The sequence below is a fragment of the Tamandua tetradactyla genome, chromosome 12 (assembly GCF_023851605.1).
Source record: "Tamandua tetradactyla isolate mTamTet1 chromosome 12, mTamTet1.pri, whole genome shotgun sequence".
Classification (NCBI taxonomy): domain Eukaryota; kingdom Metazoa; phylum Chordata; class Mammalia; order Pilosa; family Myrmecophagidae; genus Tamandua; species Tamandua tetradactyla.
In genome coordinates this window covers 31,229,125-31,252,350 of record NC_135338.1, presented here as the reverse complement: position 1 = coordinate 31,252,350, position 23,226 = coordinate 31,229,125, and the positions used below count along the sequence as shown (strand labels likewise).

Genomic DNA, 23,226 nt, shown 5'->3' with positions numbered 1-23,226 from the left:
CCTGTGAGATGGGGGTGGGCCCCATTTTACAGCTGATAGGACTGAGGTTGAGAGTTCTAAGTAACTTGCCTAAGATTAGGCAAATGCACAAGTCTATTTGCCTTCACAGCCTATGTCCTTTCGTTTTTAGCCATTGTTCAGGAAGTGAGCCCCTTCCCACATCTTCCCCTTCCTCTCTTAGGCCAAGGGCTCTAGGTTTCTGTACATTCATTTTTTTATCATTTTTTTTTCAATTAGACAAGTTGTAGGCTTACAGAAAAATCATGCTTTCTGTTCATTCGTGTTTCTTCTCATCCAACTTCCTCTGGCAAACCTCAGCTTTCCTGGAGTAGCAAGAGGCCTACTAGCCTCTGTTCCTGCCAGTCCTGGCTGTGAGTCCTGTTACCCGTTGACTGTTCAGCACTGTGGGGTTAAACCAGTATGCTGATGAATCTGGGTTTCCCAGCCAGGGCAAACTGGGTAGTTGCAAAGAACTGCCTCGGCCAGGCTCCTCTGATCTGGACAACTCTCCGGTGACCTTCTCCAGTGACTGTTAGCCTGTTAGGAGGGGAGCAAAGAGCTCTCTCCCACTCCCAGGCAGGACACTTTTCTGGGGATGTCTTTGTCTCTTATTACCTCATTTTAAAGCCACAGGCATCAGTTGGCTGACCTGCTTCAAAAGAATTTCAGTCTCTATCTTTTCAAATAATTAACCCAACTGGTATTGGTTAAATGGTCTTGAAAGTTCCAGAATGTCATTTTGGTGAGAATGTTACTTAAAAAAAATCACTTTCTTCTTTGTGCCCTGTCTCCCCACCTTTCCGCATTGCTCAAGCAGGAGAGTGCTTCTTAGAGGGAACTCCTTTCTGTGAAAGTCTTTTAGAGCTGGATGTTCTGGAAATGTCTCCCTCCCAGACTGGGTGGGAGCGGAAGGTACCCAGCAATAATTTGGTTCTGGGGTTTTGATGAACATTCATCCTTCCAGAAGACTGGGTCAGTGAGGAGTGGGTCAGCTGACCAAGCCTCCAGGAGCTCTGTTTGCTGTGGTAGCTGAGATGGGGAAGGAGCAGCTCCGCAAGCAGGGTGCCAAGATTCCAAATAGCAGCCCCATCCCACCCCGGACTCCAGCTCTCCCCTCTACCCCCATCCTGGGCCACATGCCCTCAGAGACCAGTGCTGTGGTGTGGAAAGATGTAGAACACCTGGGTTAAAGTCCCAGCCCTGCTGCTACCTTGCCCTGGAACCTTGAGCAAGTCAGTTCACCTTTTAGGGGCTCAGTTTCCTCCTGTGTTTAAAGAAGGGGTTGAAGTTGGTGGTTTCCAAGATTCACCCTGCCTCTTACAGTTTGTGGTTCCGAGTTGATCAAGTAAGGCATGTGTAATGCTGCTATTCTGTTTGAGAAACGTGTTTGCATTCTGACGGGCTTTTTGGAAGCCAGTTTGTAAACCAATGAAGAAAGTTCAGCCGTGGAAGTTTAAGGCAGTGAGTGGTACAGGGGTCTGTGGAGGGGGGTGACATTTTATATCCACTCTGCATCACCTCCATGACCAATCATGTGGAGACAGATGACTGTCTGTCTGTTCACATCTGTGACTCCCTCTGATCCCCACCTGGCTCCGCAGTCTTGCCTTGATTGAGGGAAAAGATGGAGAACCAGCTTGATTAGGGTTCAGTGGGGCCTCTTCTGAGAATCATTGGTCTTTCCCAGCTCTGTCCTTACCCAGGTCAGATCCCATCATCCTGCAGGCTGGGCCCATTTCAGACAAGGCTGATTTGGCCACGGGTGCTGCACTACTCTATGCTGTTGGGTGCAGAGAAGAGGCCTTAGAGCTGATCAGAAAGAGGAGAAACTGAGGCACAGGAGAGTCATTTCCAGGTCGACAGAGCTCTCTGGGGGCCATGCCAGGCTGAGCCTCTGGATCCCCAGTTGAGTGCTTTCTCACCCATCTCCTCCTCCCACTCACCCCATACCCAGACTGTTTTTCCACATTTGGTCTCAGAGAGAGAATTAATCTCCAGCTTCTCATGTTTAACTTTATGGTTTGGAGATTGCCTACCTTGACCTAGTTTTGCCTTGTAGAGTGCCGTTAATCTGAGATCCTAGATGAGCGGTGGGACTGGGGGGAGCAGTTCTTCTTATGAGCCACCCTTGCCTTCACTCATGTTACCCTTGAGGATGGACTGGAGTGTGGACAGAGGACAGGATGGTGATGGAGAGGAAAGCAGAACCCCAGTTCAGGTGGGCATTCTTTTCTGCCCCAGCCCTCTGACTTGGCAGGCCACTGATGATCAGAAAGTCCAGTGCTCTCTGGAGAGCTGCTCAATTCCTGGCCTCCCTGTGCCAGGAGAAAGGTCTTTCCCCACTGCCAGTTACCTGTGGCCTGGTGGCACGGTAGTTACCTGCATGGATGTTCAAATAGGATGTGGGTTTGCATCTTGCCTCTGCCACCCTCTTGCTATGTGGTCTTAAGTGAATTACTTAACTTCTGAACTTCAGCTTCTTCTATGAAAGGGGAGCAATAATATTGGGGTCTCAGATTGTTTTGAAAATTGAGAGAGTATATTAGAAATATCTTGCATACAGAAAGCACCTCAATAAAGTATAGCTATTATTATTACTAATACTTACTCCCCCTCTCCATGAGTCAAACAACTGTGTTTCTACATCTTTTTAAGAATTTGGTTGGAATTCTGATTGTCCTCCCAAATAAACAAGGACCAAAATCTCTTTCCTGATTTTTATTCTCCTAATCTTACCCTTTTCTTCTAGCTTCTTCCTTGTTTGTTTTTTCTCTCTTTCCTTACCTACTCTGCTTCTACCCCCAGATCTATTAATTCCTCCTCTTTCCCCCTTCTTCCTATTGTCACTTTATCTCTCCTCTCTTTGTTCTCACTCTTCTGGAACCTATGGTGACCTCTTTACTTATTTATGATCCAAAGTGCATGCTGGCAGTTGCTGGTGCTATCTATCTGATTTCTACTTGCTATGAGTTCTGTCTCCCTCCCATGAAGACTGTCCCCCAACCAAAGTTTCCCCTCCTGACTGGCAGGGTCCCCACTATCTCTTGAGAGGTGAAATTCTCCATAATGATCCTTCCTTGACTTGGATCTTTCTTACATTCTATTCTTTGGGTTTCCAATCACCATAGCAAGTGGATAAACAAATCTGGAACTTCAGGGGAGAGATCAGGGTTGGAGACATAAAAGTTAAAAGTATGTAGATGGTATTTCAAGGACGTGAGTCTAACTAGAATAAAGAGGAGTTAGGAGCAAGGAAGAGGATCTGACTGAGAAGTGACAGCTAGAGAGGTGGGAAGAGGTGGAGTCACTCATCCAGGGAGTGTGTGGAGAAGTGAATGGGCAGAAAAGGGAGATGGAGAGAGCTGACCTTTTCAAGGAGTTATACTGTAAAGAGGAGCAGAGAAATTGGGAATTAGATGGAGGGGGATGCTTGGCCAGGAATGGTTTCTTTGGAAGATGGGAGCTTTTATAGCATATTTGCATGCTGGTGGTCTCCTAGAGAGAGAAATTGACTGTGTAAGGGACAGAAGGAGTAATATTGGGGCAAACTTCTCAAGGAGATGTGAGAAGCTGGGATCCAGATGTGAGTTGGGGAATGAGCTTGGGTAGGAGCTAGGATGTGCATTCCTGGTAAAAGGAGATAGAGCGAGGCCAGTGTAGGGTTCGGGTGCAGGGAGGGGGTGGGCATAGTGTAGAGAAGACTAGATCATTTTATGCTGAATGCTGATAAAGTTTTCAATTAAATATAAGAATGTGAGGAAGGGGGATGAAAGTTGGGGAATTTGAGAAGATAGAGGAATGTGAATTTGACCAGGTAAATATGGTCAAGTGCCATATTTGTGCCAAGATTTGTGGTCATGACTTACACTGAGACCATTTAGCATGTGGTATATTTTTTCTGCTTAGACACACAGGCAAAGAGCAGGTGGAGTGTTGGGCTGAATTGGAGATGGTAAGTGGGATGAGAGAGAGAGGAGTAAGCAGATATATGCAAGGGTGTGATCTTAGGGTTTGGAAATGGCATCAAAGATGGGTGCATGAGAAGTGCAGGGTCAGTGGATTGGAGTTCCTGATGACATTAAAGAATTGATGGTCTCCATCTCACAGTCCTCAATAAATTAGGGCCAAGCTGGCTACCACTTGTTGTCCCTTTTTTATTTTGGCTTAAGTATATAGGTCTTTACAAAGTTGAATAGACACTATATTAGAAAATGGTGAAAAGCAATGCTTGTTCTGGGGCCTGTCAATTCATTCATCATTGAATAGTCAATATAATTAGGTTGCAAAGACATATAAAAGCTCCTAAGGATGCAATGGAAGCTTTATCGTAAATCTTTCCTTCCCCAGTTAGATCAGTTGGTACGTTCCTCAGACGCTGGGGTGGGTATTTGTATTTGTACTAAATGATGCAAAAGAAGTGTTCTAAGTGCTCTGTCATCTAAAGGATCTTCAGTCTTGGTGAGAGAGTGTATGTTGACTATCTCAAGCTGCAGAGAGGACACTAAGGTCTCCTATTTATACACGAGACTCATGGCAAACAGCACTGCTCTCAGGAAGACAGCTGATGTCTGGACACTGGCCAGTATAGATTGATGTTCTATGGATCCAGCAACCACAGGACTGTCTGAAAGACTTAAGAATTTGTTGACAGTAGGCTATGAGGTTGAGAGAAATAGAATTTCTGGGAATGAGAATGAAAGTTTGGTGGTACAAAACAAAGCAGAAGAATAGTAAAACCTTGCTTTTAAAAAATTTTTGAAAGCATTTTCCAGTTTAACAATGCAGTAGCTCATTCCCTATTGCCCTCACAACAAAACAATGAAGTAGACAGGGAGGGTTTTAGAGGTCTCATTTGATTGGGTGCACTCAGGATCAGAGTGGCTGGTGAACTTGCTGTTTCCATCCACTTGTACCACAGCCCAGCCAGCTGATATGCAGGATCTTAGGAGAGGCTGGGAGGAAGAGAGTCCCCAATGTGACCTGAGACCTGCATATATATAGGCAGGTTCCCAGCCACTCCAGGACTGGTGAATCAGAAGCATTGAGGTCTGGGGATCTGCAGGTTGATGCCTTCACTCCTAGCGATTCTAACGCATTCTCAAATTTGAGAGCCAATGAGTACCAGAATGACATTACCAAGGCCTGAGGATCCATGAAGACCAATGACTGACCATTTCACTCTGATGTTCTTGTTCTCCAAGGAAACATTCCCTATCACAGGAGAGAGTGAAAGAGGTGGGTGTTTGGGAAGATGTTTGAAGAAAGACAGCAGAGAAGGGTCTTCAGAGGGATTGAGAGACATGGGTCAGGATGGGCAATAGTGGGTAAGAACCTAAACAAAGGAATCTGATTTAGGATCAGCCCACTTGGGTCCTCATCCCCTAAGAAATGGCAAAGGACTTGCCGTACTGGTTCCAGCCACTGTGCTCTGTCCCTGATGGTGGCTGCAAGGGGCCTCCACGGGAGGTACGTGGACATCCTTCCTGATGTCGTTCTTCAAGGTGCTCCAGTGCAGATGCCCATGGCCTCACTGTGTTTGGAGTCAGGCAGTCTCCACTGGGGAGCTGGGTGACCTCAATCAGGCTCCTTCGCGTCTTGGCACTTGCCTTTTCTTATCTTTAAATTGAAGAGCAGAAGGTGGCTTCTCAGAAGTGGGGCCATTTGGCCTGGACTTCAAGGATGAATAGATATTCCAAGGACAGACAAAAGGTGGAAGTGGTATTTCACTTATTCTTTTATTCATATACGAATTGATGGAGTCACTCATTCGGTGAGCGTCATCTTGGTGGAGAGAAGGGGAGGAAAGTCAGATTAGAAAGAATGAAGATGGAGTGGGTGTCCCAGAAAGGGGTAGAGTGGATTTGGGGCAGTTGTATCTCAAAATTCATTATCTCAAAATCACCTATGGACCTTGTTAGAATGCAGATTTTTATTCAATAGGTGGGCGTTTCTAACAAGCTCCCAGGCAGCGCTTTGTGCAGACAGATTCCTATTTGACAGGTTGGGCTATGAAAGGGAGTTGAGGAGACAGGACAGAGACCTCCATGTATAAAAGGAGCAGTTTGTGGAGAGGGTGTGGGGAGGGGCGTAGTAAGTAATCTTCTGTGTGATCGTTGCACAGGTTGTAGTGGCGTTGGGCTCAGTGGTCAGGAAAGAAGGTGGATCTAACACAGGCAGTTGTGACCAGACGACAAAGAGGCTTGTCATGCTAAGGGGGATACTTCATGCTGTGGCAATGAGAGACACAGGAAATACTTGAGAAGGGGTGGGCTGATACCTCATAACTGAAGAGGTAAAAAAGTATTAGCTGCCATTTAAAAAAAAATCTTATTTTACAAAGCGTCTTTCAGATTGTTTTCTGTGAAAAAAGAATTCTATGGCTGTAGGAATACTATCCGTTGGCCCAAGCACAGAAGCAAGACTGCCATTTGGTTTGCAGTCCTAGTTGTTTTTTGTCTTCGTTTTCTTTTTAAAGGACAGAGACACAGAGGGTTCAATTTATTTCAATAAATGTATATTGCCATTGTAGCAGATGAATGGGATATAAGTGGAGAAGAAAAAAAGAGATTATATTTTTGTGTGTGTGCATTACTTTGCCATGGAGCAAAACATCATTAATGAATATTTATGCATGAATCCCCCTTAATAAGTACAGTGGGGAATAGGGAGAATTGAAAAGTTACAATACCTATCCAAATTACCTTAGCTGTTGCTATCAAAGCACGCTATTTGTTCTTAATAAAAATGTCTTTTTTTTCCTTTTGATATACTGGGTATAACATCCTGCACGTGGGCAACTCATAAGTCATTGTGGATGATGGAGTTAACCGGTTCTGAATAGCATCTAAGGCTGATGGAAATTGTGTCGTTCCCAGAACTTAACCCAAATAAAACAAAAAACAGCTTGAGAACTGTAGAGTAGCATACAAATGGAAAATTTTTTTTCTCACTATGTGAGAAACAGCTCCAGGTAGTTCTGGGTTTTGCTCTGATCTATTCAGTTAGTTATTCAGTCAGTGGAAGCTCTGCCATTTTCAATTGGTGCTTTCCAATGTCTAGCTGGAAACTGGCACATTTCAGGACTTTTGATGGCTGTTTAGGAGATGGGATACCTAATCCATTCCTTCATTTATTACAAAGACAGTAAATTCAAGGCAGCAGGAATTCACTTGATCAAAAAAGAAGTTTACAGCCCCAAAGCATCATTTGTGTGGTCTCCATGATTGGTCTGTTGCTGCAGTTCTCTGTTTTTTTTTTTTTTTGAGCTCTGAGAAAGATGTTCCTGCAGCTCTTGCTGCTTGTTCAAAGGTTCTATGACAGAGCCCTTAATGTCTCCCTCTGCCATCCTGATTGCGGCAGGGCCTCTGACTCAGGAAGGAAAACAGGAATTACATATTTGACTGGTGACAGCTTAAAATTCAAATTCTTAATTCTCACTTGAGGCTTTTTAACATATTAAACTTAATAGTTTCTAGTTCAGAAATAACAAAAAGGTTTTTTTCTTGTCTGCATCTCCTAGGCTAGTAAGGGCTGCTTGAAATTCTGTGTTGAGAAGGATTCTAAGGTCTCATCTTTGCAGTTTGGAAGAGAATGTTGAGTTGATTAGTGATGTCTGTCATGAGTGTGGAATCCTGAAAAGAGGTCAGGTTCTAGTGATGTATTTCTAAATTTCTCACACTTATTTCTTAGGTAGACCAGAGCTATTTCAGAGATACTCAGGGCCTTCGTTTCTCTTTCCCTGCCCAGGTCTCAAATAGTTTATCATTAATTTTCCAGAAGGGCTGTGTGAATCTTCAAACAGTTGTAGGCTCTTATCTTCATTTACAAAGTACCAGGGAAGGCTCTCCTTCTGGATTTATGTTTTGCCAGTTTACTTTAATATAACCAGGTGTTTTTGTACTGAATAGATGTGTCTTAGAGCATCATTTCTATTAAATCTGAAGACAGATGCTGGTAACAGGAAATAGCCATTGATTTACTTTCTCTTGTACTATCCTAGCTCCCTCATTTCTTTAGAGGAAGAAAATAAAACCCATGTAAAATCAACTCCTTTAGCTTTCTAAGTAAGCAGCGAGATCAATTTTCATTCATGAATTTATTGGACAAATGTTGCTTAATTGTAAGGAAAAGTCAGATAAATGTTAGATGAAATTTGGCCTGTGGAAAATGATTTATCAGTTGGGGTGAGTGACCCAAGATGCAGGATGAGGGCAGACCCGGTGGTGCCTCTGTGGTGGAGATTTGCAGCAAATGCTGAGTTAATACAAGGCCAGATGGAGTTGGGTTTGATGTTCTCCCAGGGAGCCCTAAGATGTTCCTCCTTTAAGCAGTGTTGGTTTAGCATGATTTTTGTCTTTTCTTGTTGAGGGTGTTGACGGACATCAGGGGCTTCAGGGGCTCAAGGTGCCTGGGTGAGAGGCTTTGGGGAAAACTGGTTGTCACTATCATCATCCTCATTTCCATCTTCCTGCCATCACAATTTAAAAAGAGTGAAAGGAGGGGAAAGGAACAAAAGGACCCTTTGTTGGGGACTTGGGATGGGGGGGGATGGGGTTGTGTGTACCTTCACTGTGGTACCATCTAATGACTGCAAAATAGAGGGCCCTTTCTGTCCGCCCTTTTGCTCTTTAGATCAGGTGAGTAAGGAATATTTCTGTCCTTTCTTGACTGTAACCTCAGTGTAAAGGAGGTGTCTGGTGCTGATGTAAGATCAGCTTTGGATGCCAGACTTTTTGTGTGCTCCTCTCAGAGGCTGCCCAGGGAGAGCTGGTGATGGGCAGTCCATTCAAGGCGGCCCTGGGGAGGTCACAGACAAATCGGCTCCATGTGGGAGCAAGACTGAGTGGGGCTGGGTGGTGGGGAAGGCAATGGCACCTCCCCTCCCTGGCCTCTTGACTGGGGAGCTGAGGTGAACGAGCTCTGTTGAGATTCTCAAGAGCCCAAGCCAACCCCACCAGCCCTGGTCTGCTTCCCGCAGCTTCTGGCACCCCTGTGTGTGGGCTGGAGCAGCTCACTCTGGGGGATTCTTCTCCAGGGTTTTCCAGGATTAGTCACTGGCAGATGGTGAGGACTCGATGCCCTGCCTCGGGGCAAGTAAGCCGGCTTCCTGAGAGATTTCGCTAGAGGTATGGCACGTTGAGGCCCTAAGGGACTTTAGAGGACAGCTGGTCTACTCTTCTGTGGTATGAATTGAGGAAATGGAAGCATGAAGGGATTCAGTGACCTACATCACTCATTGCTGTGCCTTAGCAAACTTCTTGTGAAGAAAAAGGGGGAAATGCTGCTATATTTAACAACTCAAAGTAAGGAGCTGAAATGAAGTTGAGCTGCTTTTGGGTTGGCTGTCCTAAAATATGGCTAAATGAGAGCCTGTGGGGTAAAGTAAGGAGTCCCAAAGACTAGAGAGTGAAGACATGGTTTCTCTCCCCAGCTCCACTGGTTGCTGACTGCCAGAGGCTTCTGAGCCTCTGTTTCTTTATCTGTAAATCAGGAATATTCATATCTGCCCTTTTTCCCTCGCAGGATTATTGTGAAAATTCAAACAAAATTAGTTCATATGAAGGTGCTTACTCTAAAATGTTATAATTATCGCTAAGATATCCGAACACTGCTTTCTTTAGCCCAAAATACTGTTGTCGTTCTGCTCATATCGGTTTAGTAATACTTTCAGGAAGTGCTTGACTTTCTAATATTGGGAACTTTTTCCAGGGAACCTAGATGGACAGCTTATCGAAGGTGAAAGATGGGTTCGGACAGGTGAGAGGAGGGCAGGGCAGGGTGAGGTAGGGTGGGACGGAAATGGAAGGCAATCTCAGAGGCCAAAGTCGTCAGCCTCCTGGTGGAGAGGGTTTCCTCGGAGCCACGCTGTGGACAGGTTGGCCCCAGGGAACTGAAGGTGGATGCACTCGTGCTGCCCCAGACTGTGAGGGGCCACACATATTCATTTATTTTTTTTAGTCTTCCCACCTTGGCACTTGAACTACCTTCATTCCCCCTGTTCACTCTCTTAATTAAAGGAAATATATTAAAATGAATAAATAACTGCCCTCTAGGGAGAAGAGAAAATGTGATGAAATCCCAAACCTCACTTCTCCCCTTCATTGCTGGGCCTCTGCTTGGCTGGGAACACAAACCAGCCCTTGCCTAAGCTAAGTGTTTTGTCAAATGTTTGGTTTTCCAGAGCCATCCAACAAGACTCCTTACTCTTCCTTCTCTGCCACTGTATTAGTTATCTATTGCTTTGGAACAAATTACCCCCAAACTTAGAAAACTTAAAACAATAATAATATTTTATTATCTGAATTTCTGAAGATCAGGGATCTATGAACAGCTTAGCTGGGAAGTTCTAGCTTAGGGGCTCATGAAGTTGTAGCAAAGATGTCAGTTGGGCTACCGTCATCTCATGGCTCCACCAGGGCTGAAAGAATCATGCTCAAGCTCACTCATGTGTTGGTGGCCAGCCTTGGTTCCTTACGGGTTGTTGGACTGAGGGCCTCAGTGCTTTGTTTGCTTTAGGCTGGGGGCTATCCACAGTTCCCTGTCATATGGGCCTTTCTGTTGGGCAGCTCACAACACAGCAGTCGGTCTCCTGGAGATTGAGTGAAGAGAATGAGAGAGAGAGAGAGAGTGAGAGAGAGAGATGGAGTACAGTCAAGATGAAAACCATAGTGCATTTTTATGACTTAGTCTCCAAAGTTGTACACTGTGACTTCTTTATTCTAGTTGTTAAAAGTGAGTCATGAAGTTCAGCCTGCACTCAATGAGAGGGGAACAGATTCTACTTCTTGAAGGCGGGAGGATCAAAGAATTCATGGACTTTATTTTTAAACTAACACAGCAACCATTGCTGCCTAGGGATCAAGTCCATTTTCACCCAACTCTTTGGTTTGACCCGCAGTGCTGTTCCTCCTACCTTTGGCCTTGACCTTCCTCCTGAATCTGGGCACTCCTGGAGAATGTGCCTGGTTACCACTTGACCAGAACACCGGGGCTGTGTTTACTGAACCCCATCCTGCGAGAAGCCTTGTGCTGGTTTGAAAGTATTATGGATCCCAGAAAAGCCATGCTTTAATCCTGATCCAATCTTATGGGAACAGCCATTTCTTTTAAACCTAATCCAACACTGTAGGTTGGAAACTTTCGATTAAATTATCTCCATGGAGATGTGACACACCGAATTGTGGGTGTGATCTTTGGTTAGCTGGAGGTGTGACTCCACTCATGCGAGGTGGGTCTTAATCAAGAGCAAGATTTTGGAGAAATGACAGATGCCTCAAAGCCAACAGAAACTTCATAGCAGAACTGACACAGATGTGGACATGTGGAGAACAGAGACACAGATGTTTGGAGATGCTTAGAGCCCGTAGACATTACCATGAGATGTTAAGCAAACCAGAACCTGAAGAGAGCCAAAGGGAAGCCAAGAGATGAAAGTCAACTCTGGAGAAACAAAGTAAAGAACCCCCACAGGAACAGAGGCTGAAAGCAACAGAGCCCAGGAGCAAAGGACCAGCAGATGCCAGCCACGTGACAATCTAGCTGACAGAAGCGCTCAGACCAAACGGCCTTTCTTGAGTGAAGGCAGCCTCTTGTTGGTACCTTAATTTGGACACTTTCACTTCCTTAGAACTATAAACTTGTAACTTACAAAATTCTCTTTTTAAAAACCATTCCAGTTCTAGTATATTGCATTCCAGCAGCTTACAAACTAACACAAGCCACCACTGCAAACTACCCCAGTCTTGTGGGCAGGTTTAGTCACCTGGAACTGAAGAGCTTTAATCAAAAGTCAGGAGGAAAGAAATGGCTTCCAGTGAGAGTTGGTGCATCTCCCAGGGGAAGTCAGAAATGGATGCTGTCAGGGCCTAGCTTTGGCCATGGAACCTACAGCCCCATATGACCCCTGCTATCAACCAATGGAGTCAGATAAAGAACACATACCCAGGACTATTTTATATGGCTCTTCCAAGCTTGAGCATGGCAGAACCTGTGGATGTTGTGTGATGATCTAAATGTGAGTTCTTTACTCTACAATGTTGAAATCATCTAGTCATCCAAAAAGGCATGAGGGCCCACTACTCCTGTAGTCTGCTTTCACTCAAATTCACCAGTGGTTGCCAGAGACCCGGGTTCGATTCCCGGTGCCTGCCCATTCAAACAAACAAAAAAAATCACCAGTGGCTTTCTCAGGGTAATATGTTCTCCAGTTCTTATCTTACTTCATCTCACTGGATGATGATGGCCACCCTTTTCCTTCCTCCTTGGATGACATGAAGTGACGCTCTCCAGGTTCTCCTTTTCCCTCTTTGACCACATTATTTCTGTCTTTCTCCCTGGGGTTTTTCTCTTGATGCTATTTCATGCCATAAATTCTAATGGTTATTGTTTTCCCCACCCCCAGCAAGATTCTGTTGAATTTTCAATCTATGGTTGAATTTTCACTCTGTGGTCTCTCACCCACTATCTCACCAAGTTCATTAACCATCAAACCCTGATGATTTCAAAATCTACACCTCCAGCCTGATTCTCCCTCATGAACATAGGCCCATACTTTCTCATTGCCTTTTGGACATTGCTGAATATCCTGTCTTTACAATAAGCACAATGTGCCAAAATCGAACCCAGTATTATTCTCTGCAAGAATTCTGCCCTCAGGGTGCACAGGTAGTTCAGTGGATAGAATGCCCATCTTCCATGTGGGAGACCTGGGTTCAATTCCCAGACCATACACCCCCCCCCCCAAAAAAAAAGAGAATACTGCCCTCATCTAAATTTATAGTGTTATCCTCTATGCTGGGGGATACACCCAACCTAGAAATCTTGGTGTAATTTTTGACCCCTTACCTCTTCCTCAAACTCACGACCATGTAGATATCATGCCCTGTTCAATTCTACTTCTCAAATGTTCCATACATTTCCCCCTCTGTTAAAACACCTATCCTGGACCAATACTCACGTTATAATATAAGGTATTATATTATGGCTTATATTGCAAAGGCATGTTTTGCTCAGCACCTAACATATTACCTGGCCCACCATAAGCATTCAATAAATATTTGCTGAATCAATTGACGTTGCAACATCCTGTAACTGGTCGCCCTGTCCCAGCCATCCCACCACATCTGCCCTAGGCTTGCCACCACAGTCATCTCTCTAAAGCATGGGCATGAGCAAGTAAGGTCCCTGCTTATAAAATTCTGAGGAGTCCTCACTGCTTAGTATCCAGGTTGATCCATACAATTACATAGGAGGCCCTTTACAATCTTTCCCCTTTCCTTTCTAACTTCATCTCCTGCCACTTTCCCTTTTCTCTACTCTCCCTGAGCTACATTTCCTGAGTACCTGAGTAAACATGCTCCTTGCATTTCCTGCGTTTCCCTCTCCCTGTAATACTCTTTCCTCTTTGTTCACTTAGAAAACTCCTATTCATCCTTTAAGGCCAGCTCAAATGCTATCTCCTCTCAGTAGCTTTCCTTGACCTCCCCTGCAACGTTATTTATTGCTTCCCCTTCTGTAAGCACTTCGTTCAATTCCCCTTTTATAAGATTTATCACATTGTATTATAGTCAGTTTTTAAAAGTGTCTCTCCATATATATTTTTTATTGCTGCATAAAAATTACTCTAAAACTTAACAGCTTAAACAACAAACATTTATTATCACACAACTCCTGTGGGTCAGGAATCCAGGCACAGCTTAGCTGGGTACCTCTAGCTCAAGGTCTCACATGATGCTGCAATCAAACTTTCTGCCAGGCTGTGATTTCATCTGAAGACTCAACTGGGAGAGCATCCAATTCTAAGCCTGCTCAGTTGGTAGGATCCAGTTTTTCCCAGGCTGTTGGATAGAGTTCTCCCTTCATTCATTGCCATATGGACCTCTCCACTGGGAACCTCACAACACAGCACCTGGTTTCTCTGAGAGCAAGTGAGGAAGAAAGCACAAAAGAAAGTGCCTGAGATGAAAGACATGGTCTTTATAACCTAAAATTGGAAGTTACATTCCATCTCTTCTGCCATTTTCTATTTGTTCAAGAAGAGTCAGTAAGACCAGCCCACACTCTAGGGAAGAGAGTTACACAGCAAGCGGGGATCACTGGGGTCTGTCATAGAGGCTTTCTGTCATACCCACTAAACTTGAACTCCCTATGGCAGGATGTGTCTCCTTTATCTTCCTCTTTTTTGTGCATGGGCAGGCTCCAAGAATTGAACCCTGATCTCCAGCTCAGTAGGCGAGAATTCTTGCCACTGAGCTACCATTGCACTGCCCTCCTTTACCTTTGATACCTCAGCACCTAGTACAGTGCCTGGCAGGTACAAGGTACTCAGCGAGTTTGGTCACATTAAATGAAATTATTTTTGTGAAAAATGTTGTCACAATCAAGTAGATTGCAAAGTCAGAAGAATCCTTAAACTTTGACTAAAAAGTGCTAACTATTTAAAAACCAAAGTGTATAAGTGTTGTGAGCATATTTAGTCAGTCCTTTACTGCCAAGCACTTCTGTGCTTGCTTCCCAGCCCCACACAGAAAAGGATGGAAAAGCAAGAACTCTATAAAATACTTTAAGAGAGAAAAAAATTGGCGTACCACCTCAAAGGTCCTCAGACAGCCCAAGAACGCTTAGCCCATCCATGAATCATTCTTCCAATTCATGGAAGTTCAACAGTTGGAAGATTCCAGGCAATCAAGGGTTCGCTAATCACTGCTGTTTTCCACTAGTATCATCAACTACAGAAATAAAAAACCCTCTCGAACCATATTCAAAACAGGAAGAAACACAAGAATTAGAGGGTCCCTAATCTGAGCAACAGTTTCTTCTTCAGGATCACTTTCCTAAAGAAAACCCAGAGCCTTTAGCCAGGACTGGGTACTCCTGATGTCCAGAGGGGCCTGAAATGCACTGCCAATGTCAGGGATTCCTATCTGAAGTTGATATTTTGGGCCCTGGATGGTGATTTAGTCTGGCCCCCTGTTCTAGCTTGCTAGCTGCTGGAATGCAACACACCAGAGATGGATTGGCTTTTAATAAAACGGGACTTATTTTGTTAATTCTTCAGAGGAAAGGCAGCTAACTTTCAACTGAGGTTTTTTCTTACGTGGGAAGGCACAGGGTGGTCTCTGCTGGCCTTCTCTCCAGGCCTTTGGATTCCAACAACTTTCCCCAGGGTGTTTCCTTTCTGCATCTCCAAAGGCCTGGGCTGAGCAGCGAGTGCTGAGATGAGGTATGCTGAGCTGCTTGGGCTGTGCTACATTGAGCTTTCTCATTTAAGCACCAGCCAAATAAGTCAAACATCATTGCAGCAGGTACGCCTCCTAGCCGACTGCAGATGTAATCAGCAACAGATGAGGTTCACATGCCATTTGGCTCATGTCCACAGCAACAGAACTAGGTGCCTTCACCTGGCCAAGTTAACAACTGAATCTAACTACCAACCCCCCCCCCCCCACACACACACACACACTGATGTAGGGCAAAGGTCCCTTTGGCAAATGGTTGCCTACAACTACAATTCCAGCTTAGAATTTAAAAGGAGTCAATCTGAGTTGCTCATACTGATGACTCACTTTTTTCATTCCCTGCCTGGCAATATCTATCCATTGCCATATAGACCATCTCAACCCAGGTCAAATATTCCTCATGAATGAAACCCTGCCCAAGACTTCTGCCTGCCTGCAGAGTCTAACCATGCAGGTCCAACTTACTGTATGGAGGTGGAAAGTATGGCTGTCAGGACATGTGTTAGGTTTTTAAGGAGATTACTGTTGCTTTCTGTCATGGCCAAATTTTGATGTTGATGTTGGGCTAGGACTGGATGGCCAACTTAGGAATGTGGATATAAATTCTAGCAGTTATTCACTAGCTGTTTTAATTTCCCCTTTAGTTTTTTCACTTTGAATTTTAATTCTCAAACTTTAGAAGTCCTGATTATCCCACTAGCCAGATGGGGCAATTTGGAATCCATTTATCTCTAAAAATACTGTTTATGGGGGCATACAGAGAGCCACAGCTTCATGGATATCAGAATTGCAATCTTTTAATTTAATACATTGGAAAACTAATGTCCAGAGAGGCAAAATAAGTTGTCCAAAGGACTCATGTGCAATATGTCTCAAATGGTGATAGTTGCTCTATGAGGGCAAAGACTTGGGTTTTCTCACCACTGTATCTCCAGTGCCTGGAAGAGGGCCCGCCATATTTATTTACCCAATAAATTCTGTTGAAAGACTATAAATGAATAAATTATTTTTGGTCCTCATCTGGTGTGACTAATTAGAGCTCCTTCTAGTGCTGGGCCTTGGTCCCCACTGGCCAGTCCGTTAAGTGACGTAAATGCAAATCAAGGCTGTTCCCATTCTGCTATTTCACTGGAAAAGGATCAAGCACAATGCACTCAGGTTTATAGAAGGGGTTATATTTCCAGGGGCTCTACCTTGGACCATACCTGACCATGAAATCTTGGGAAATTTCTAGGGCTATTTAAGAAAGGTGCCATGACCCTTAGTCATTTAACCCATTAAAAATGCCCCTAGTGTTCTTGCACAGGGGCATTCTCACGCTCTCTATGATTATGATTATTTATAAATGATCAGTGCGACAATCTCTGTGGTTTGCATCTTGTGTGCCATCTGGGTTTAACTGCTCTGAGGGTAAGGTAAGAAGACCTCTGAAATGAGTTGAACTTGCTGCACATTAAGGTGCTTTGGTCAAGCAAAAAGCAGCTGCAGCTGACACCATCATTTATTTTTAATATGTTTTTATTTGTTAGATCTTTGTCATTCCCAACCTCTTTCTCTTCTCGGTCCTTTTTTGGAGCATATTTAAAATGGAGAGGGAAAAACAAGGGTCTCAGGTGCCTCCAGAATGCCATTGTAGTCATCGATTTTCAGATGTCCTGGTGTTACAAGTAACTTTGGGGCTGATGCCGAACATTGCAGAGGGTTTAAAAGCAGGGCTTAAAAAATAATCCATGTGAAGAAGCAGTGCCTGGTTAACATATTTGCCATAATATGTGTGTAAAAGAGGTTGAATTCTTAATTGCTGAGAATTAGTTGACTTCTTTGTGGATTAAGTATAATTACTCAGAGTCTGTCCCTCTACTTGGATAGCTGGGTCTTCTTAAAATGGAATGAGCTCTGTGTGTGTGTGTGTGTGTGTGTGTGTGTGTGTGTGTGTGTGTGTGTGTGTGTGTAGTGGGGAGGGAGAGGGAGGCAAATGAGATTTCTTGGTGTTTGAGTGAGGGAAGGGAGGGAGGGAAGAGGTAGAGAGAAGACAGTGAATGTGTCTGATTGAGATGACTTCCTAGATCTACAGAACTAGTAATGTATTTTTCTTTTCAAACTACTGTACAGCATGGATGATTCAGATTTGAATCATGAGATTTTTGTAGCATGCAAATATTAGAAAATATGTGCATATGAATGTAGAGAACTGTTGGGAATTTGCGCCACATTATTTTCTAATGAATGCCCACGGAGGCTTGTTTTCGTTGTGATTTCAGATTGGAATTGATCTTATGTATTTTATAGTCAGACAATTTATACAAACCAGGCATCAGACCAAGGAGTCCTATTTGAGTTTTGCACTAACTTGCCTGAGAACTGTGGATATATAGATTATACTTTCCTTTCCTGAGAAATTAGTTTTTAAGAGATCGGCACTGATAAATAAAATAATAAAATGTAATTAGATGTTTATATTTTTACAATGGTAAGTAATAGACTGTGCTACTTCCACAGTTATTTGTGTGTTTTATTTACATTGTTAGCATACACCTATAGAGATACAATTTTTTTATGGTACTCTAATCTAATCAGTGATTTGGCTTAGCCTAGTCCAAATTAAATATGGGGGTAGTGGAAAAAACCCCTCTTTTAATAATGATCATAATGTCAGAGACTCGTGGCATAGCAATTTGTATGCTTCTTTTTGCCCAGAGTTTATTGGAAATGAACTGCATCCCTCTCGCTGTGCTGAATTCCTATAAGGTGAGATTGGTTGGCTAGTGGCTTGTGTTAGTTTCATAGCGTGAGCTTAATCAACAAGGTCTTATTTGGTATTTTCTTCCCTAAAAGATTGGAGATATCCATGTGTGTGGGCAGTTGCATGTAAGCATTTGTGGAAGCAGGTAGCTATGAAGATGTGACTGGCACCAGTTTTGTCTGGATACTTATGCATGTGCCTTCTCACTCAAACACCAAGAAATCTCATTTGCCATCCCTTGATGATTCTCAGCATCTATGCACATACGTTCTGTAAAGGCATGTGATGTGTCCTTTGAGTGTCAAGGCAAAAAAAAAATCACTGCTTCTAGACACCTGCCTTTTCTTTTTACTGAGCTCAATAGACTGTTGTGTCATAAACACCAGATGCTCCCCGCCTCATGGACACTCTTCTTCTTTCTGAAAAGCTTCCCACACCTCACTGGTTTCCCTTTCCTTTCCATCTGTTGAAATAGTAACCTGAAGCCAAATCCCCATTGTCTGAAATTAGCACAGAAGTTAGATCTCTGGTACATGGTGGCTGCAGTTCCCATTTCCTGTCTCACCTTCTGGATAGGATTGGGGTCAATACTGGAAGGGATTAGGGCTGGATTAGATATGCCTTTTCACACTAAATTCACTACTAGGCCAACTAAACAAATGGGATAGGAGATTTACTGAACCCTCCTGATGGAACAACTTTGGAGGAGTGCTCAGGAAGGACTTGGTTTTTAATGACCCGGCTGAAATGAATCGTGCCCACTGTACCATTTCTAAATTCATTTTGGTCATTGGAATCTTATAAATGTCCTGTTGAATCATCTTATCCACGAGAACCTGGGAAGAGTTGTCTCCTGGTCACAGCATTAGGCTACTTAATTAGCAATATCAGTGTTCCTTGCTTTCGGAAAACTGGAGACCTGAGAAATCTAGATTTCCAAGGCAAGTACATTAGGGAATGATTATTAACTTTATAAAAGAGGAATCCTTTAGGTAGCAATTGACCATAAGTAAATTGTTTTATAGCAATGTGCCCCTTTTTCACTTCTGCCTTTGAATTGAAAAAAAAAACACAACTATCTATTATCCACTTAATTCCAAGGATTTTAATAATCAGTTCTGGGCAAAAAGAAGGGGTTATAGCTTTGAAACCTTGAAATGGGTCTCCACCAACTTTTCCTTTTGTCCAACAGTACTTGTTGAGTCAAGAAGTCTTATTCTTAGACTTTTATTGGGCCAATGACGTTTCCAGTCCTTGGAGACAGGCAATAGATAGCTAATCTTCTCTGATGGCACAGACAGGAGGATTTAATTTTGGACATAGTTTTTGCATCTACTGATGGCTGCTGGGGTGAAAACTTTTGGGGCTTCATTCTCCCTGGCTGAGAAGTGGCAATAATATTTTCATTCCCTATTATCCGCTCATGCTTGAGTGAAGTCTTGAGTTCTGAGAAGAAGGATTTCTGTAGGCAGAGCTGAGACTCTTCTTAGTTCTCCATCTTACTAGCGAACCAGAGGCTGAAGAGCTTAGTTCTCTTCCTTTGGTCTTGAAGGTCTTTTGGGGAGGGCTCATGACTTTTTCAAGAAGCACAGAGAAAACCCATGGTATTTTTTTTTTCCTGAGATTTCCAACAGGAGTTTCCAAAGCTCACTTGCCACCATTCACTGGTCCAGAGCTATCCCAGAAAATTTCTTCAAAACTCAGTACAATGGTCTAAGCAAACTGGGACACAGTAGTCCATGCGTACTTGTGGAGTGTTGTTGGAGGCATGAAGCACCCTCCACCTTCCCCCTCTCCCCATCTCTGCTCAAGACAGCTCCAGATGCACAGTTGGCTGCTGAGTTCCATGTCATGCTCTGGAATGTGCTGACCGTCCTTCCTTCCTTCTTAGGAAAGATGATAGTACTGAAGAGTGTTATTATTAGTAGGGTCGCTTTTGGTTTGACATGTCAACACTCCCTCACTCAGGGGCTTTATTGAGTTGTGACAAACTAGAGAACATGTGGCTATTAACACAGCTGACCTTCTTTCCTTCTTGGAGTCTCTTCTTTTGCCTAAAGGGACCCCATTTTTTTTCCATTCACCAATATAATTTTTTTTATTAATTTTTAAATTTTTAAAAAATATGACAACAAACAAACACAAACATTCTTAACATATGATCATTCCATTCTACATATATAATCAGTAATCCACAATATCATCTCACAGTTGTATATTCATCATCATGATCATTTCTTAGAACATTTGCATCAATTCGGAAAAAGAAATAAAAAGAAAACAGAAAAAAATTCATACATACCATACCCCTTACCCCTCCCTTCCATTGATCACTAGCATTTCAATCTACTAAATTTATTTTAACATTGGTTGCCCTTATTATTTATTTTTATTCCGTATGTTTTACTCACCTGTCTATAAGGTAGATAAAAGGAGCATCAGACACAAGGTTTTCACAATCACACAGTCACATTGCGAAAGCTATATCATTATACAATCATCTTCAAGAAACATGGCTACTGGAACACAGCTCTACATTTTCAGGCAGTTCCCTCCAGCCTCTCTGTTACACCTTAACTAAAAAGGGGATATCTATTTAATGAGTAAGAATAACCTCCAGAATAACCTCTTGACTCTGTTTGGAATCTCTCAGCCATTGCCACTTTATTTTGTCTCATTTTGCTCTTCCCCCTTTTGGCTGAGAAGGTTTTCTCAATCCCTTGATGCTGAGTCCCAGCTCATTCTAGGATTTCTGCAGGGACCCCATTTTTGCCCAGATTTTCTTCTTATCCCTCTAGCCATCCTTCTCAGTTTTCATTGCTGGTTTTTTTCTTTTAGCTTTTAAAAAGTTGAGTTCCTCAAAGTTCAGTCCTAGGCCTTTTTTCCATCCTCTCCTCCCTTCCCCTTTCCACATCTCCTCTTCCCTTCTCTCCCAGCTTCTCCTCTCTTCTCTCTTCCTCTTCCTTTTACCTAGATAAATGAATTAATTTTCATGGTTCCAGTTGCCACCTATTTAGCAAAAACTCCCAAATTTATATCTCTAGCTGGTACTTGAGCTCTAAATCTATATATTTGACTATGACATCTCCATCAGGAAGTCTCACAAACCCCAAATTCAGTATACTCAAAACAGTGAATCTATCTCTATTCTCCATTTGGTCCCTATATTCTTTCTATAGATGTCTTCACCTCAGTAAGTCTCACCACAGTCCACCTAATTTCTTGGGTCAGAAACTTGGAAATATTTCCATCTTCTCTCTTTCCCACACTTCCAACTGTCAATCAATGGCCACGTCCTATTAATCGCATCTTCAATATTTCTCAAATCTCCACCTTGGTCTAATCATCCTTATCTCTCTCCTGGTAGCTGCATCAGTGTCTTAACTAGTCTCTTGGCAACAATTCTTGCATCTCTGCATTCCTCTGACCTCAACAAATCTTTCCCCTAGATTGCAATTCTTTTGTTTCCTTTCTTTTTTAAATTTGTTTAAAATTTTTGTTTTCCTTAAATTTTTCTTACTTTTCATTTTTAAATAATTATAGATCTATAGGAAGTTGCGAAATATATTGTAGAGAGGTCCCAGGATATCCTTCACCCAGTTTTCCCCAATAATAACATCTTGTGTAACTATAATAAAGTATCAAAACCAGGAAATTGACATTGATGTAGTCTACAGACTTTATACAGATTTTCACCGGTGTGTAGTGTGGGGTGTATGTATCGTTCTGTGCAGTCTTATCACATGTGTAACAGATATGCTTTGTCACCCAAAGATCTCTTTTGCTAAAGATTGCTCCTTTCAAAACACAATGTGATTCAGTCACTGCCTTGCTTAAAATGTTTTAATGACTTCAAGTTCCCAAATCCTTAAATAAGGGCTACATGTCTGTATAATGTGGCTCTAGCCACCTCTTGCCCCTCTCCTGTTGTTCTCCAAGCCTGTGTTCATTGACCTTCCCTTCCTTTAAATTTTCCAAGCCCCTTCACTGCTTCTAGCCTCAACATATGCTGTTCCCCCAATTTGGAATGGTCTCCCACACCTCCTCTGCCAGGTGCAGTTTAAAGATCTTCTTCAGAGAAGCTTTCCTTTATCTCTCAAATTAGGCTAGGTTCTCTTGTTGGTTGCTTTCATTGCCAATTATATTTTTCATTTATGGCATTTATCACAGAACTGTAAGTAAATAGACATGCAGTTTATTAATTTTTTTGGTCTCTCTGGCTAGATTAGAGGGGCTTGTGCATCTTACTCACCACTGAATGTTTTCTGTCTCTTGCAGCAGCTGGCCTAGTAGGTGTTCAATAAATAGTTGTCAAGTATTTATTGAATGATTGTGATTTATTGAATGATTTATTGAATGATTGTGAGCTGGTTGGTTCTGGCTGGGGTGTGGTCTAAGGCCGTGGAACTAGGTCAAATTGACTTACCGAAATGGGTAACTGCTCCATGGCCTTCAACCTTTCAATGGCACACTGTCAGAGAACCTGGGCATCTATAGTACACAACACCACAAGTCTCAAACCCTGATGTTTGTCGCCCCTTCCCATCCCTGTGTTCTCTATGAGTTTTGAATAGGGATCGAAACAGTGACCACTGTTCTTAGATAGATTATTGAGATGCTTTCAAAGGTATCTGCTGTATACTCATCTGGGCTTTTAATATGGGCTTCTTTCTCTTTGGGGTCCCTGCCGTAGTGTCACCTTGGGAGGGTTCTTAGTTCAGAACTGTGAGAGTTTCTACGTTGGAGGGCATCTGAGAAGTTCTTGAAAAACATTTAGATCAGCTCTTTCCTTGGCGCTTCCACCTTGCTAAGTGCCCCCCTCCCCAAGTCATTTTCACTCTCACTCTCATACAGATAACTCAGTGTGCTTTGTATTTGTGGTGCCCAATAGTTGAACAGTTCTTATGCTGATTGAATAGACAGTCTTTCGCTCAAATGACCATGATGTAATAGCACACTGAAGATCTGACAGGAAAGAAATGGGGACCTCCTTCTGGAATATGGCTTTGTCAAAGGGTGATGGCACCACATGGGATCCTGACTAGTCTGTGGAGGGCACAGGGTTGGTGGACTGACTCCTGTTGGTGTTTCTGTCTATAGTGTCCTTTGGAATCACATAATCCCTCACATGAAAGAGGTTTGGCAGAGTTGGGAGCTTTGAGGAATGCTGAACCTTCAGCATTTAGCAAAGCTGTCAATTCTTTTGTGACAGAGTCAGTGATGGACTCTTCCCTGGGTGCTCTGAGC

General features: G+C 43.1%; 1 protein-coding gene across 5 annotated transcripts in view; it reads left to right on the top strand.

The window, feature by feature from the left end:
* DPF3 (double PHD fingers 3) overlaps positions 1-23,226 on the top strand; it is a 345,195-nt gene that overhangs the window by 304,209 nt on the left and 17,760 nt on the right. The gene's annotated exons all lie outside the window — the stretch shown is intronic.